The sequence below is a fragment of the Oncorhynchus gorbuscha genome, linkage group LG16, assembly GCF_021184085.1.
Source record: "Oncorhynchus gorbuscha isolate QuinsamMale2020 ecotype Even-year linkage group LG16, OgorEven_v1.0, whole genome shotgun sequence".
Taxonomy (NCBI): Eukaryota; Metazoa; Chordata; class Actinopteri; order Salmoniformes; family Salmonidae; genus Oncorhynchus; species Oncorhynchus gorbuscha.
The window spans coordinates 20,569,097-20,583,262 of NC_060188.1; the positions used below are offsets into that span (position 1 = coordinate 20,569,097).

Here is a 14,166-nt window from a genome sequence, read left to right on the forward strand (position 1 = left end):
TCTAATTGGCTATCGGAGCTAAATAAATTGTTAGTTGTAGTGAATGTACATGACAGCACAATCATGCTGGGGGAAATACAGTATGCGTCAAGGACGGCTTGTTTTGCAAATCATACAGGGGAGAAAACAATTAACTTAAACTACAAGATACGCGGGTCATAGGTTAAGATTATTTGGTTTGACAGCATTTGAAATTGAGCTGCTCATGACAACAGCGAAGGGTAGAATAGTTAAGTCTAAATTAATTAACGTGCATAAAAACATGCAGACTTGCTTCAAGACAATTAAAAACAGCAGACATTTGAGAAACAGATGCCTGTGCTTAAAATAACACACAATAGCTCGCCACCTGTGATCAAGTGACAAAGCTAACACCTTAATCACAGCGGTGCTCAAAAGTGAGACGTCGCAGTGGTTCTCGGCGGGCAATTTGAACTATTTTAATGCGACAGAATGTTTTAAAGGCTTTAGGCTAATGCTAAATGCTAAGCAGATAAATAGTCCTGCTGATACTTTTCATAAACACGTCATTAGCAAAGGCTTGAAAGCATTTACTAGGTTAATCGTATGAGTAACGCAGCAGCTATGTCATCAAGGAAAAGTATGCAGCAGTGGCGCTGAGTTGGACCACTTGAGCATGGGTTACAAAATCTTACGGAGCGATTTTCTCCATGGAAGTGGACCCTAGGGATCTATCACGCTTACCTGATTGTAAAGATTGTAAGAAGTCATTATTAACCCCTTTAAAAGGCATTAGGTCAGTCTCTAAACCTTCTCATAAAAGATTGGTAATGTTTGATTGGTAATCCATCATGTCCTCTTGAGTAACAAACAGATCAAACCACATGCAAATCATGAGAGGTTTACATCCTAATCTCATGGAATCCCCAAGAAATAGTCAAACAATTAGCTAGGCACCAGCCTGTCTGTTCATTTGACATGTCAATAAAATAGTAGTGAAAGACTTTTCCAATTATTCTCTCCATTAGCTGGTATGATTATATAAAGCATAAGCCTACTACAGAAGTGACTCTAGAAATCAGAATTGTTACATTAATACATATTAATTTAAGATAGAAATATCCCAGAAACCATTCATTGTTTGATGGATTACAATCTACATATGCACCACCACCACCACCATGAAAATCCAGTCCCTGTCGGTTTCTTTCACACTACCCCATTCAGCAATCACGTCTTAAGCAAACAGCACAGTATCTCTTACTCCCCTTGACAACAGCCACAAAAGAAAGAAGTCAGTCGGCTGCCTCGCAGCTAATTGCTCTTTGCCTAGCTCCTCCCTCTTCATAACAGATCAAAGGTAATAATCCTCTGCTAATCCACTGTGGTGTGCCTGCCCTCGCTGCTGTTATGCTCATTATGGCCGCCTTGAATTGGCCGGGCTGGATATGCCATTCGTTGTCTTCTCATCCTCGCCCGGCCCTTGTCCGTTCTAAAGGAAAGGGACCTTGCGACGGTCTCTCAAAACGCCAAGGTCTCCTCCAGCCACAATGGCTCCATTTCACAGCAAAACACCAATTTCACGGCTGGGCGGCCACTGGATAATTAGATGAGCCTTGAGTGGACATGGTGACGCTCGCCTCAGCTCTGTGAGAAGAAAACAAGACAGTATTCTCTAAAGAGAGGCTAGGGAGAGGGCTACTGAGCTCAACACAGGGCTGGCTTTGTTTGAGGCTCACTTGTCACTTTATTGCATTAAATGAGTACGGGATGTGTGGCGGTGGAAGTTAGTCGTTCTGGTTGTTGCTCCATGCAGTTTTGTGTGTTATTGGAGTCGTTTGATATCCGTGAGCAGTGAGATGTGGAGATGTTTTGATCAGTCACTTGTTGCTTCCTACCCATCAAATAGCAACGTGACTGGATTTTGTTGTTCCCAAAACAACATCACCAATCAGGACAATGAATTCTAGCTCGTGGCTATAGCAACATTGAAAGGAGAGCTTTGTTAAGTACCTGCCTTGCTGCTGTTTTTAAATACCAGGTACATGTAAATGACATAGTCCATCTCTCACAAATGTACACATGCTAAGTGTATGGCTGGATATACAACTGACCCATCATATTTGACAGCTCCAATTTGTATCTTCAATTTTCCAATAGACATTGAAGTTTCTGTAGAGAATATAACTTTTTATGAATTTAAGGTAAAGTGTATTTAGGCTTAAATGCAAGAAATAGTGCATTATTTTTCAAGAGGAATATAAAACTGCAACACGTGGAATTACCATTGCCTACCTCACCTCTGCCAACAGTTCTCTGGGGAACTATTACCATTGCCTACCTTACCTCTGCCTCTGCCAACAGTTCTATCTGGGGAACTATTACCATTGCCTACCTTACCTCTGCCAACAGTTCTATCTGGGGAACTATTACCATTGCCTACCTTACCTCTGCCTCTGCCAACAGTTCTATCTGGGGAACTATTACCATTGCCTACCTTACCTCTGCCAACAGTTCTATCTGGGGAACTATTACCATTGCCTACCTTACCTCTGCCAACAGTTCTATCTGGGGAACTATTACCATTGCCTACCTTACCTCTGCCAACAGTTCTATCTGGGGAACTATTACCATTGCCTACCTTACCTCTGCCAACAGTTCTATCTGGGGAACTATTACCATTGCCTACCTTACCTCTGCCTCTGCCAACAGTTCTATCTGGGGAACTATTACCATTGTCTACCTTACCTCTGCCAACAGTTCTATCTGGGGAACTATTACCATTGTCTACCTTACCTCTGCCAACAGTTCTATCTGGGGAACTATTACCATTGTCTACCTTACCTCTGCCAACAGTTCTGGGGAACTTTTACAATTTCTTGGTCGTAGTGTATAGAAAGAGTAGTTTGGACCTGAGAGAGGATGTACATTTATAGAAGTTGAACAGTTTCATTCAGACCATATAATGTGACCATACCCTGCTGTTGCTTCCCTATAAAAAAATGTAAAACGTGGTTTTGTAGAGTTGATAGTTTCATGGATAGTTAAGCTACTCACAACGGACCAACTTCAACCAGATATTCAGTTTAACACTGTCCCTATGCTCAGACAAAACTGGCATTGTCTGCCCCACACATTCTCTGTGGCATAACATGACATCTAAACAATAGCACATGACACGCACATTACATTTAAAAAATTGTTTCTGGGATGTAGGCTATGGGGACTTACCATGAGTAGGAGACAAAGGTCTCACAGTGAGACGGGTGGGGCAGCGACGGGCTCAAGCCTAAGCCCTTCTCCCATCTCCCAACTGATGCACTCTGGTGTATCTGCAAAAGAGAAAACATCAGTAAGTATTTCATAGTGTCAACAGTCAGCATTACAGCCAACCTTTGCATAACCCACTAACTGAATAACGGTCTCATTTTCAATTAAGGTTTATACTCTCCGACTGCATGGCAGATAACATAGGAGTTTGGGATTTTTAATTAAGACATTAGCTTCATATGAATATGGGGCACAGTAACACATGGTGAAGTCAGCATGAGGACACACCACAGACTCCTGCATTACTTGCCGTTTGGGGTTTTAGGCTGGGTTTCTGTATAGCACTTTGAGACATCTGCTGATGTAAAAAGGGCTTTATAATACATTTGATTGATTGACTCCTCCCCTGGGAGAAGAGAGGGAGAGATTCTGCCAAGGCCGAGCCATGAAAAACATCACAAAGAAAATAAAAACTCAGATCTGTCAGGATAATTTTTCAACAATCTGGCCCCGTTCCTGGACATCCTTCGTTCTTTTACCTTTTCTCCTCTCTCTATTTTAGTGTTCATGTCTTTTTTCCCCTCGAAGGAGCACCTTGACCCCTTACATGCTGACATCACCGCTCGCGTTGCAAAATAAATGTAAACATGCATGTTATTCAATTACTGCACCCACACTACTTGCACGCACCAACAAGCATTTGCGTTGCCAAGAGCTAAAGTAGAAGTCAGTTCTATTTGTGACGCTGATTGCGCTGCAAGTCCTGCCTCTCCCATCTCCTCATTGGTTAAAAGAACCATATACCCACATGCCATCTCCTCATTGTATATACCCACGTGGGTGACTGAAAGACGAATGGAAGTTGGTGGTGGTAATACACCTTTAATTGCCAATTCAACCACTCCACAAATTTCTTGTTAACAAACTAAAGTTTTGGCATGTCGATTAGGACATTTACTTTGTGTGTGACAAGTAATTTTTCCAACAATTGTTTGCAGACAGATTATTTCTATGTATCACAATTGCAGTGATACAGAAGTTTACATACACTAAGTTGACTGCCTTTAAACAGCTTGGAAAATTCCATAAAATTATGTCATTGCTTTAGAAGCTTCTGATAATTGACATAATTTGTGTCAAATGGAGGTCTACCTGTGGATGTATTTCAAGGCCTACCTTCAAACTCAGTGCCTCTTTGCTTGACATCATGGGAAAATCAAAAGAAATCAGCCCAAAATTGAAGACCTCCACAAGCCTAGTTCATCCTTGGGAGCAATTTCCAAACGCCTGAAGGTACCACGTTCATCTGTACAAACAATAGTACGCAAGTATAAAGACCATGGGACCACGCAGCCGTCATACCACTCAGGAAGGAGACGTGTTCTGTCCCCTAGAGATTAATGTATTTTGGTGTGAAAACTGCAAATCAATCCCAGAACAGCAGCAAAGGACCTTGTGAAGATGCTGGAGGAAACAGGTACAAACCTGAAAGGCCGCGTTTGGTGTGGGGGGACAAAATCAACTTGCGCTCGATGGCATGGGGCCGGTTTGGGTACGGTGTTACAGCGCATGGAAAGTTTCCAAATGTTCCGCCCAAGAGGAGACATGCATAAGGGGTCTTACCTCAGGTTTCTAGAAGTGAACTCACGGGCAACGCTAGGCTCTTTTGTGCATGCAACACACAAGCCCCGTACGTTATTGCGGTGTGTGATACAGATACAACTGAGCTATAGCCAAAACACCAGAGATGATCGATGAGAAACGGAGGAGCAGCCCGGTAGACTGAAGCGAGTCAAGGGATTTTAAGTAAGCGACACCCGAACCTGCTCAACTGCAAGAAAGTTGCACATCCTCTATGATGTCATGATTTCCCCCAAGGCATCAAAGGTCCCCATCTCTTGCAGCACTGGCTTTTATGATAACAAAAGAAAGGCTGCGTTACACATGTATGGTCGAGTGAAATATACCTACATGTGGAAGACTAACACAATGCTCAGACTCAAGAGGCTTGCACAAACTGTACTGGCTGACATCTCATGTGGAAATGATGTGGTATTTTCACATTCAGGTACTAGTCGAATTCAAACAATGTTTAGCAGTATTCTTGGCTATTAAACTGGCCAGGAAAGGCAGAGAGCAGAAGGGAGAGAGAAGAGTGTTATTATTTATGCTTTATAGCTGTTGACAGTGCAGAGTGATCCAATACTAGTCAAAGTGAAGCGATATTTCCCCCAAGAAATACGTTACATATAAGGAGACGCACAAACACACATGCAAACACAGAGGGATATTATTCAAAACCCTGAATCCACTAGGGGAATGGGGTGATTTTCCAGTTAGGTTATTTGTCTTTGGCTGAGGGAGTAAGCTTAGAGCCCCTCCACTCAGAGAAAGCATACACACTGGGCTAGGGGAATTTAAATTACCCACAAGTTCAGTCATCCAAACCAGAGAATGAAAGTAAGAGGGTGCATCTCAATAGTCTAAAGTAGCTCTCTGACTGAATTTAAAAAGCAGGAAAGATTAAAGAATTTAGCCTAAAAGCTACTGGAAATTCTTTCACCTCCACACATCAGCGCAGACAAAGGAAAGGAAGGTGCTTGGACAATCGAGTTGAAATCTGGACAACGTACAATAGGTTGGCAGCAAAACTTCAAGTGGCCTACACCATCATCCACCCACCACCAGACAATAGCAGAAGCTCTGAGGACAGAGTTAGCCATATTACAGTGAATGTTTCAACCAATACTCACTCTGACAAAGCATACGGATTCTTACTCAAGCCACAAAATGGCCGATGTGTTGATGGGTTGCGATCTGCGGGTCCCTATTCAGCTGAATGAGAGGGCAACTCAATTGCTGGGGAAGGATAGAGAGGCGATAGAGAAATCATTCACTTTGTCTGAGAGAGCAGCCCTTGACTCCTTCATGCCCTGGCGGGTGTTGGCCCCGGGTGGGGAAAAGAGAATATGGGATCTGTCACATATGCAAAGCCTGGCTACGAGTCGCTGGGCACTCTGAACAAAACAGACATTATGTGAAGAGTTTATAGGAAAGAGAGAGCGGGAGATTCGGGTGGTGAGAGCAAGGATGAGTGAAGTGGAGATAAAGTTTTTAAAAACGAGGGGAAGGTATAAAACAGGCTGCACATGAAGCTGAAAGACCCAGATGAAGGGGCAGACACACGCACACACACAAATGCTATGCTCAAAGAAACCACAGAACTAGACAAGCCACATACAGCACAACGGACAAAAAAAAAATCTCCACCCACCCACAGACAGATACTGTACAATTCACACACACACACACACACACACACACACACACACACACACACACACACACACACACACACACACACACACACACACACACACACACACAAAACAGCATCAGGAATCCAAAACATGTTGTGAGACTGAGCACCCTGGGATTTGGGATTTGAGCAGGCAGCACAGCCGCAGGGTCACGCTGCCATTACGGCAGGCTTGGAAAGAAGGGGGTGAGGGTTTGGAGTTGCTGAGCACAGCACTGGGATTGCCACACTGGAGAAACTCTGAGGTGTTTGTTTGTCCTGTGTTTAACAGAGCCCCTCTCGGCCACAGGGCACCAAAGACCTCCAGTCAGTCAAGCGTGGCAACTCCAGTCACAGTCTCTTCTAGAGGTCGACTGATTATGATTTTTCAACGCCGATACCGATTAATCGGCCGATTGAGAAGAGAAAAAAAACTGTATTTGTAATAATGACAATTACAACAATACTGAATTAACGCTTATTTGAACTTAATATAATACATCAATAAAATAAATTTAGCCTCAAGTAAATAATGAAACATGTTCAATTTGGTTTAAATAATGCAAAAACAGTGTTGGAGAAGAACGTAAAAGTGCAATACGTGCTATGTAAGAAAGATAACGTTTCCGTTCCTTGCTCAGAACATATGAAAGCTGGTGGTTCCTTTTAACATGAGTCCCAGGTAAGAAGTTTTAGGTTGTAGTTATTATAAGACTATTTCCCTTTATACCATTTTTATTTCATTAACCTTTGACTATTGGCTGTTCTTATAGGTACTTTAGTATTGCCAGTGTAACGGTATAGCTTCCGTCCCTCTCCTCGCTCCTCCCTGGGCTCGAACCAGCAACACAACGACCACAGCCATCACATCGAAGCAGCTTTACCCATGCAGAGCAAGGGAGAAAACCACCCCAAGGCTCAGAGTGAGTGAAGTTTGAAACGCTATTAGCGAGCGCTAACTAGCCAGCCATTTCACTTTGGTCACACCAGCCTTATCTCTGTAGTTGATAGGTTTGATGTCATAAACAGCGCAATGCTTGAAGCACAACGAAGAGCTACTGGCAAAACGCACGGAAGTGCTGTTTGAATTAATGTTTATGCGCCTGCTTCTGCCTCTCACCGCTCAGTCAGATACTTGTATGCTTGTATGCTCAGTCAGATTATATGCAACACAGGACACGCTAGATAATATCAACCATGTGTAGTTAACTAGTGATTATGATTGATTGATTTTTATAAGATAAGTTTAATGCTAGCTAGCAACTTACCTTGGCTTACTGCTTTTGCGTAACAGGCAGTCTCCTTGTGGAGTGCAACGAGAGAGAGGCAGGTCGTTATTGCGTTGGACTAGTTAACTGTAGGGTTGCAAGAATGGATCCCCCGAGCTGACAAGGTGAAAATCTGTCTTTCTGCCCCTGAACGAGGCAGTTAACCGAACATTCCTAGGCCGTCATTGAAAATAAGAATGTGTTATTAACTGATTTGCCTAGTTAAATAAAGATTAAATAAAGGGAGAAAAAAAACACATATATATAAAAATAAATAAAAATCGGCACCCAAAAATAACAATTTACGATTGTTATGAAAACTTGAAATCGCCCCTAATTAATCGGTCGACCTCTAGTCTCTTCACAATGGAATCAAGTAGCTCTTACAAAAGCAGCGTCAACTCATGCTACATAACAAATGTAGGCCTAATTAACATCACGAGATGGGACATGGTTATGGAAGGCTATCCAGTTTGAGTTGTCATCAGCAGTCCTGAAGTAAAGGAGACTAGAGGCTGTTCTAGGGCTGCCACACCCAAACCTCTTTCTGCGTGGGCACCATACTCCTACACAGAGTGATGAAAATAATTTCTAAGCTCCAGACGTTTGGGTGGCAGTGTGTATATTGCACTTATGGTATGAAAGCCTCGATTGTTGCTTCCTCAGAGTAGAGCTGGCTGAAGTGAGTTGTATAATGGTATGCAGAGAGAAGAATAATGAGGTACGGCAAACCAAACCACACAGCCAACAGTGAATAGATGCTCATTCAGATCCTCATTCTTACTGGGGACATTTACTGAAGAATGGAGACGTTAGAGGCAAAGAGTCAATTGTTCCCGGTATCTGGTCTGGTCCCCAGATGTAGCATTATGTGGCCCTCTAGAAGATGAACAATGGTTAGCCCACATTTGGATCTCTTTTTTTACGCTGCAAAAACCTTATCGGTCCATTTGTGTTTTGATACAAAAAACAGCTCAGTAATGAGATGTTACCAGGATTAGATATATGTGTTAAAAACATTTTGAAGGTGCTGAAAAAGCCAACACCTTGTAGATACAGTAGATACAGTTTCAGTAGAGCACAATGACTTGGCACTTTGCTAGCTTAAGTTTCCCAAGTGCTCCACAAATTTTAGCACAGCACGAGTGCTAGATGGATGATCCCAACTCCATGGTGACTCCAAGGCTCAGTGAAGTGTGTGTGTGTGGGGGGGGGGGGGTGAGAGAGGGAGGTAGAGATGGAGGGAGGGAGGGTGGGTGTCATTCCGTAAGTCTGGATAACTCTGGTCTAGACACGCATACTAAAGCTCAGGATCGGAGGAAGGGAAGGGGGGGGGCTCTCAGGCAAACCATCTGTCTTAAAGCTGATCAAAATCTTGATTACAAGATGATGTGGAGTGGGATTCGGATAGCCTGCATCTTTAGGATATTCATCCTAAACACTACTGAATAACCCACAACGCATGGGTCATAGGATGCATTCAACAGATACATCCTGTGTACCATTCATGTTTGTGATAAGAGGATAGTATGCTCTGTAGCGTACACCAAAAACTTGCATCCTTTCTCCAGGAAGTGCACTTCAGATTTTAATGGCCCTCGATGTGTCCTGGTTGACCATTTCGATATTTATAGATTTTAGTCTTTTCAATAAATCCCAAAATGGTAATGTATCTCCTTAACAGGGGACTTGCCCCAATGCCTACCCCCCCTACTTGTTACCCATAGCATATATATTTAGGCCACTCTTTCTTTGCGTAAAGGGCACTGGGCAACAGAAGGTCAGAGGACAAGCCCGACATAGATAAAAAATATATGGGGAAGAAGAATTGAGGGGAGTACAAAACCCCCTCCTTGCTGTCACCATGGCCACATTAGGCCAGTAAGTGTTTGCAGTCACTTCAGCCAAGTGTAATTTCTGTGCAACTTAAAAACAAAACTAAATATTTGTGGTGGACAGAGAGAGACACTAAGCTTTAATATCTCTGGTGAGATGAGCAATCAGAATGTTCTGGTTCCTCATTCTAGTTTTCATGTTCTGACTGCATGATTTTCTTTTCAAAAGGGTTTAATTGATTGCTTGCCTTCTTGGCTATCAGACCGGAGGTGACAGCCAGACAAGAAAACAAATAAGAGAAGACTCATTCCACACAGAATAAAACTCAATGAAGCAGATTCTCTTCCTCCTCAGAGCACCGCTGCTATTCAGTACCCACTGCCCCCTCGGCAGACTGAATTTGTCATTCCTTAGTATGAAATACCAATGGGTCCCCCCACTCCTACCCCCTCATGTTCCCCCTGACACCCCTCTCAGCCATCCAACTTCATCTCTCATTCCCTTAAAAGCAGCCTGATCTGCTCCTATTTCCTGTTGGCCTGCTGTGCCCCTGCCAGAAGGGCTTAGCAGGGTTAACACCCCAGGTAGAGGGGCAAGGGGTCTGTGGCGAGGGAAGGGCTTGGCGAGAAGCCAGCCCGGTTCTGTCTGTGGTCAGTGACAGGTCAGTAAAAAGACCCTGTCAGGGCTGATGGACGAGGACAGGCAAAAAAGGGAAGGAGAGGTGACGGGTAGACACCCAGTCCTCAATCCTCTTAGCATTCTGCCAGGACCCAACACAGAGCCAAGGGTTATGCCTGTCAGATGTGTCAGTCAGGACCGACCCTCCTGCGGTCGCTCCACAAGATTTCCACGTCTGTATGTACCGAGCACATTTAATATCAGTCTTTCCCAGCAGGGGGTTCTTGTTCCTGGGCTTAGACCCACATTTTAGCCATGTCTCCCTTCTCCCAGATCCTTGTCTCTGGTGGCACAGCGTGATCTGTGCATTATATCCATCTGTGCTTTGGTTTCACAAAGAGGTAATCAAGGAAGAGCTCCTCTCAGAGTCCAATAATAACTACTTAATTTTGCATAAAGTTACGTATCATATTCTCAAAATGTTCTGTGTTTGGAAAGAACATTACTTAGCTTGCTATTGAAACCATTTTAGTCTTACCACATTTAACTACACTGAGGTTGTAAAGCTAGATGTAGTTTCAAACCCCTAGAGAAAGGCTGTCAGTATAAGAGTTACCACAGCTCAGTCCTGCAAATTTACCACCCCCCCAAAAAAAAAGCATCTTTCTCTCACACCTAGCAATAGCAAAATGCAAGTAGCAAACTTAATTACTGTTAACACAGAAATAACCAACCGTGTGCTTGGAGGTACCCATCAGGGCAACAATGATTCTCTCGATCTCCGATAGCATATGGCACCTGTCATCCTAAACAAATCATTTCAGGAGTTGCTGAACAACACATTGTTTGCTCCGAACTAATATAAAGCCATTATTTAGATAACTCAAAATCAGTGAATTGCCTCGTGCATATAAGGCTGATGCCTAAGCAGAGACCTGGACCTTCATCTGTGGGGTCCTGAGTCGCTGAGCAGTTATCCAGTGTACAGCAAAAAAAAATGTTCGAGGTCAGAAATGCATCTGATATCTCTATAAATCTAGTCTCAAATTTGCAGTGAGGTGTTCAGACCAAAAACGTCCCATGACATTGACTGCATATCCAAACAACACTCAACATATATTCCTGGTCTATCCTGAGGACTTGGGTCATTCTTTGAGTGATCCTCAAGACCAACAGTCCAAGGATGTCAAGTAGACCATAGGACCCTAGAAATGATGAATAGCGTGAGACTACTTTGTGGTCAGGAAGTCAGGATGTGCCAGAGAAGGACCAGAGTATGATGATATAAGAGCCTTCCCTGGGCTGGAGGAGCTCTACTGGTGCCTCATTTTAAAAATTAGCCATCCCCCATCCTTTACCATCCCTTCCAAAAATCCATCTCATTAAGTAAATTACACATCGGCGTGCCACCAGAGCGGAAAATTGCAATTTCACAGTCAGTCCCTTGGGACTGTGAGGAGTAGCACTCTGTCTGGCGAGACTGAAGTCGCAGTGTGAGCAGTCAAAGGTGAGGAAAGTCATAGGTGCTGTGTTTAAGACGTCTGAGGATGCCTGTAGAACTTTGACGTCTTGCTCTGAATAGCCTGAGGGGATACTAAGTCAGTGTTGGAAGGTGGCAGAAGATGCCAGTACTGTAGTCACAAGAACTGTGAGAGGGGGGGATTCACACCTGATGGTCTATATCTGACAACTGGGTCAGGGAGAAGACTATCTGCATAAGAAAGGGGAGGCTGCCAAGAAATCTACTGGCCATATAAAGGGAAAAGGAGATACCTAGTCAGTTGTACAACTCAATGCATCTTCCGCAAATAACCCCAACCCTTCTGAATCAGAGTGGTGGGGGGCTGCCGTAATCGCATCCACGTCTTTGGTGCCCGGGGAACAGTGGGATAACTGCCTTGCTCAGGGGCAGAAAGACAGATTTTTATCTCGTCAGCTCCGGGATTCGATCCAGCAACCTTTCGGTTACTGGCCCAACTCTAACCACTAGGCTTAAAGTCACTCAGGCTAAGCCCAAACAAATGAATGATATCCCTCTGGGAGGTGAGGTGTTAATTTCCTGACATGCAAAGTCCTTAGAGGGGAAAAAATGAATTCTACTGATGATCTCAAATGTAATTCCCCCCCCCCCCCCTAGAGGAACAATCTCTCAGTTACTCTAAACTGGAGAGTCATGATATCGCTATTCTAAACTGAAACTTGAGTGAATTAAATGAGTCATTGCATTTCTCTGATTTCCTCGAGGTTGAAGTCATCCAGGTTATTAACCTCTTGGTGTTAGGGGGCAGTATTTTAATTTTTTGGGGAAAAACCGTTTGTTTTAAACGGGATATTTTGTCAGGAAAAGATGCTAGAATATGCATAGGATTGACAGCTTTGGATAGAAATCACTATCGTTTCCAAAACGGTAAAGATATTGTCTGAGTATAACAGAACTGATATTGCAGGCGAAAGCCTGAGAAAAATCCAATCCGGAAGTGCCCCAGGTTTTGAAAGCGCTGCGTTCCAATGACTCCCTATTCAGCTGTGAATGTACCATCAACGAGCTTACACTTTCTATGTATTCCCCAAGGTGTCTACAGCATTGTGACATAGTTTTACGCATTTCTGTTGAAGAATAGCCGTAGGCGGCCACATTGCGTAAGTGGTCACATGGTGGCTCCGAGAGAGACTCTCGCATAAAATACAGAGGTAGCCATTACTCCAATCGGTCTGAAAAGCGAATTGTCCCGACGGATATAGTATCGAATAGATATTAGAAAAACACCTTGCGGATGGATTCTAAACATTGTTTGCCATGTTTGTCGATATTATGGAGCTAAATTTGGAGAAAAAAATTGGCGTTGTGGTGACTACAATTTCCGGGCGATTTCTCAGCCAAACGTGAAGAACAAAACGGAGCTATTAATAATAATAAAATAATATTTTGGGGGAAAAATGAACTTTGGCTGTCTACCTGGGAGTCTCGTGAGTGAAAACATCTGAAGTTCATCAAAGGTAAACGATTTAATTTGATTGCTTTTCTGATTTCCGTGACAAGGTTGCCTGCTGCTAGCAAGGCATAATGCTATGCTAGGCTATGATAAACTTACAAATGCTTGTCTAGCGTTGGCTGTAAAGCATATTTTGATAATCTGAGATGACAGGATGATTATCAAAAGGATAAACTGTGTTCCAATATATTTCACTTGTGATTTTCATGAATAGGAAGATTTATATATTTTGCGTTATGATAATTAGTGTCAGATGATGACAACGGTCCCGTTCACGGGATGGGGTGTCACTACAGGTTAAAACAGCCTATTGTAATGGTTTTGGGTATCAGTAAACTATGATAGATGTAATTATTTTCATATAGGCTTCGACTGTTACGCCACTAGTGAAGGTAATCAATACAGTAACATATCGGATATTATTTTTGATCTTTTGTATCGTTTTGAGAATATCACAATATTATCTTTGCACTGGTTGGCTGTACCTGCACCAAAACTCCAGTATTTTTCCTTCATAGCTTGTTCTCCATCTTTTTACAATAGGGTGACATTTTATTTACAGCACTTTTAATTCCATGATTGAGCAAAAATGATTCTTTCACGGCTCTCTTGTCCGTCGGCAGCAGACAAGGTGAACAATGTCTGGAACATCGAATCACAATAAAATCACAGTACCAAATCGCAATACATATAGAATTGTGAGAATCACAGTACATATCATGCATCCAAGTATATGAGATAATATCATACTGTAAGGTCCATGACAATTCCCAGCCCTATTCGCCACCATTCCAAATGTGAGTATTTCAGTGGCTCTTCTGTGGAAGAGGATAAGCAACCTCCTCCAGAGTGTGATCTCCTGGTCTCAAGAACATAATGTGGTTCTTCAAAAGATTCCTTTTCTATTTCAGACCCGTGCATG

The 14,166-nt window shown here is 43.0% G+C and overlaps 1 protein-coding gene across 1 annotated transcript in view; it reads right to left on the reverse strand.

Annotated features, from left to right (window-relative positions):
- LOC123998634 (protein TANC2-like) overlaps positions 1-14,166 on the reverse strand; it is a 143,625-nt gene that overhangs the window by 103,828 nt on the left and 25,631 nt on the right. Inside the window, 1 exon segment of the mRNA XM_046303687.1 lies at positions 3,193-3,293. The gene's annotated coding sequence lies outside the window, so the exon portion shown is untranslated.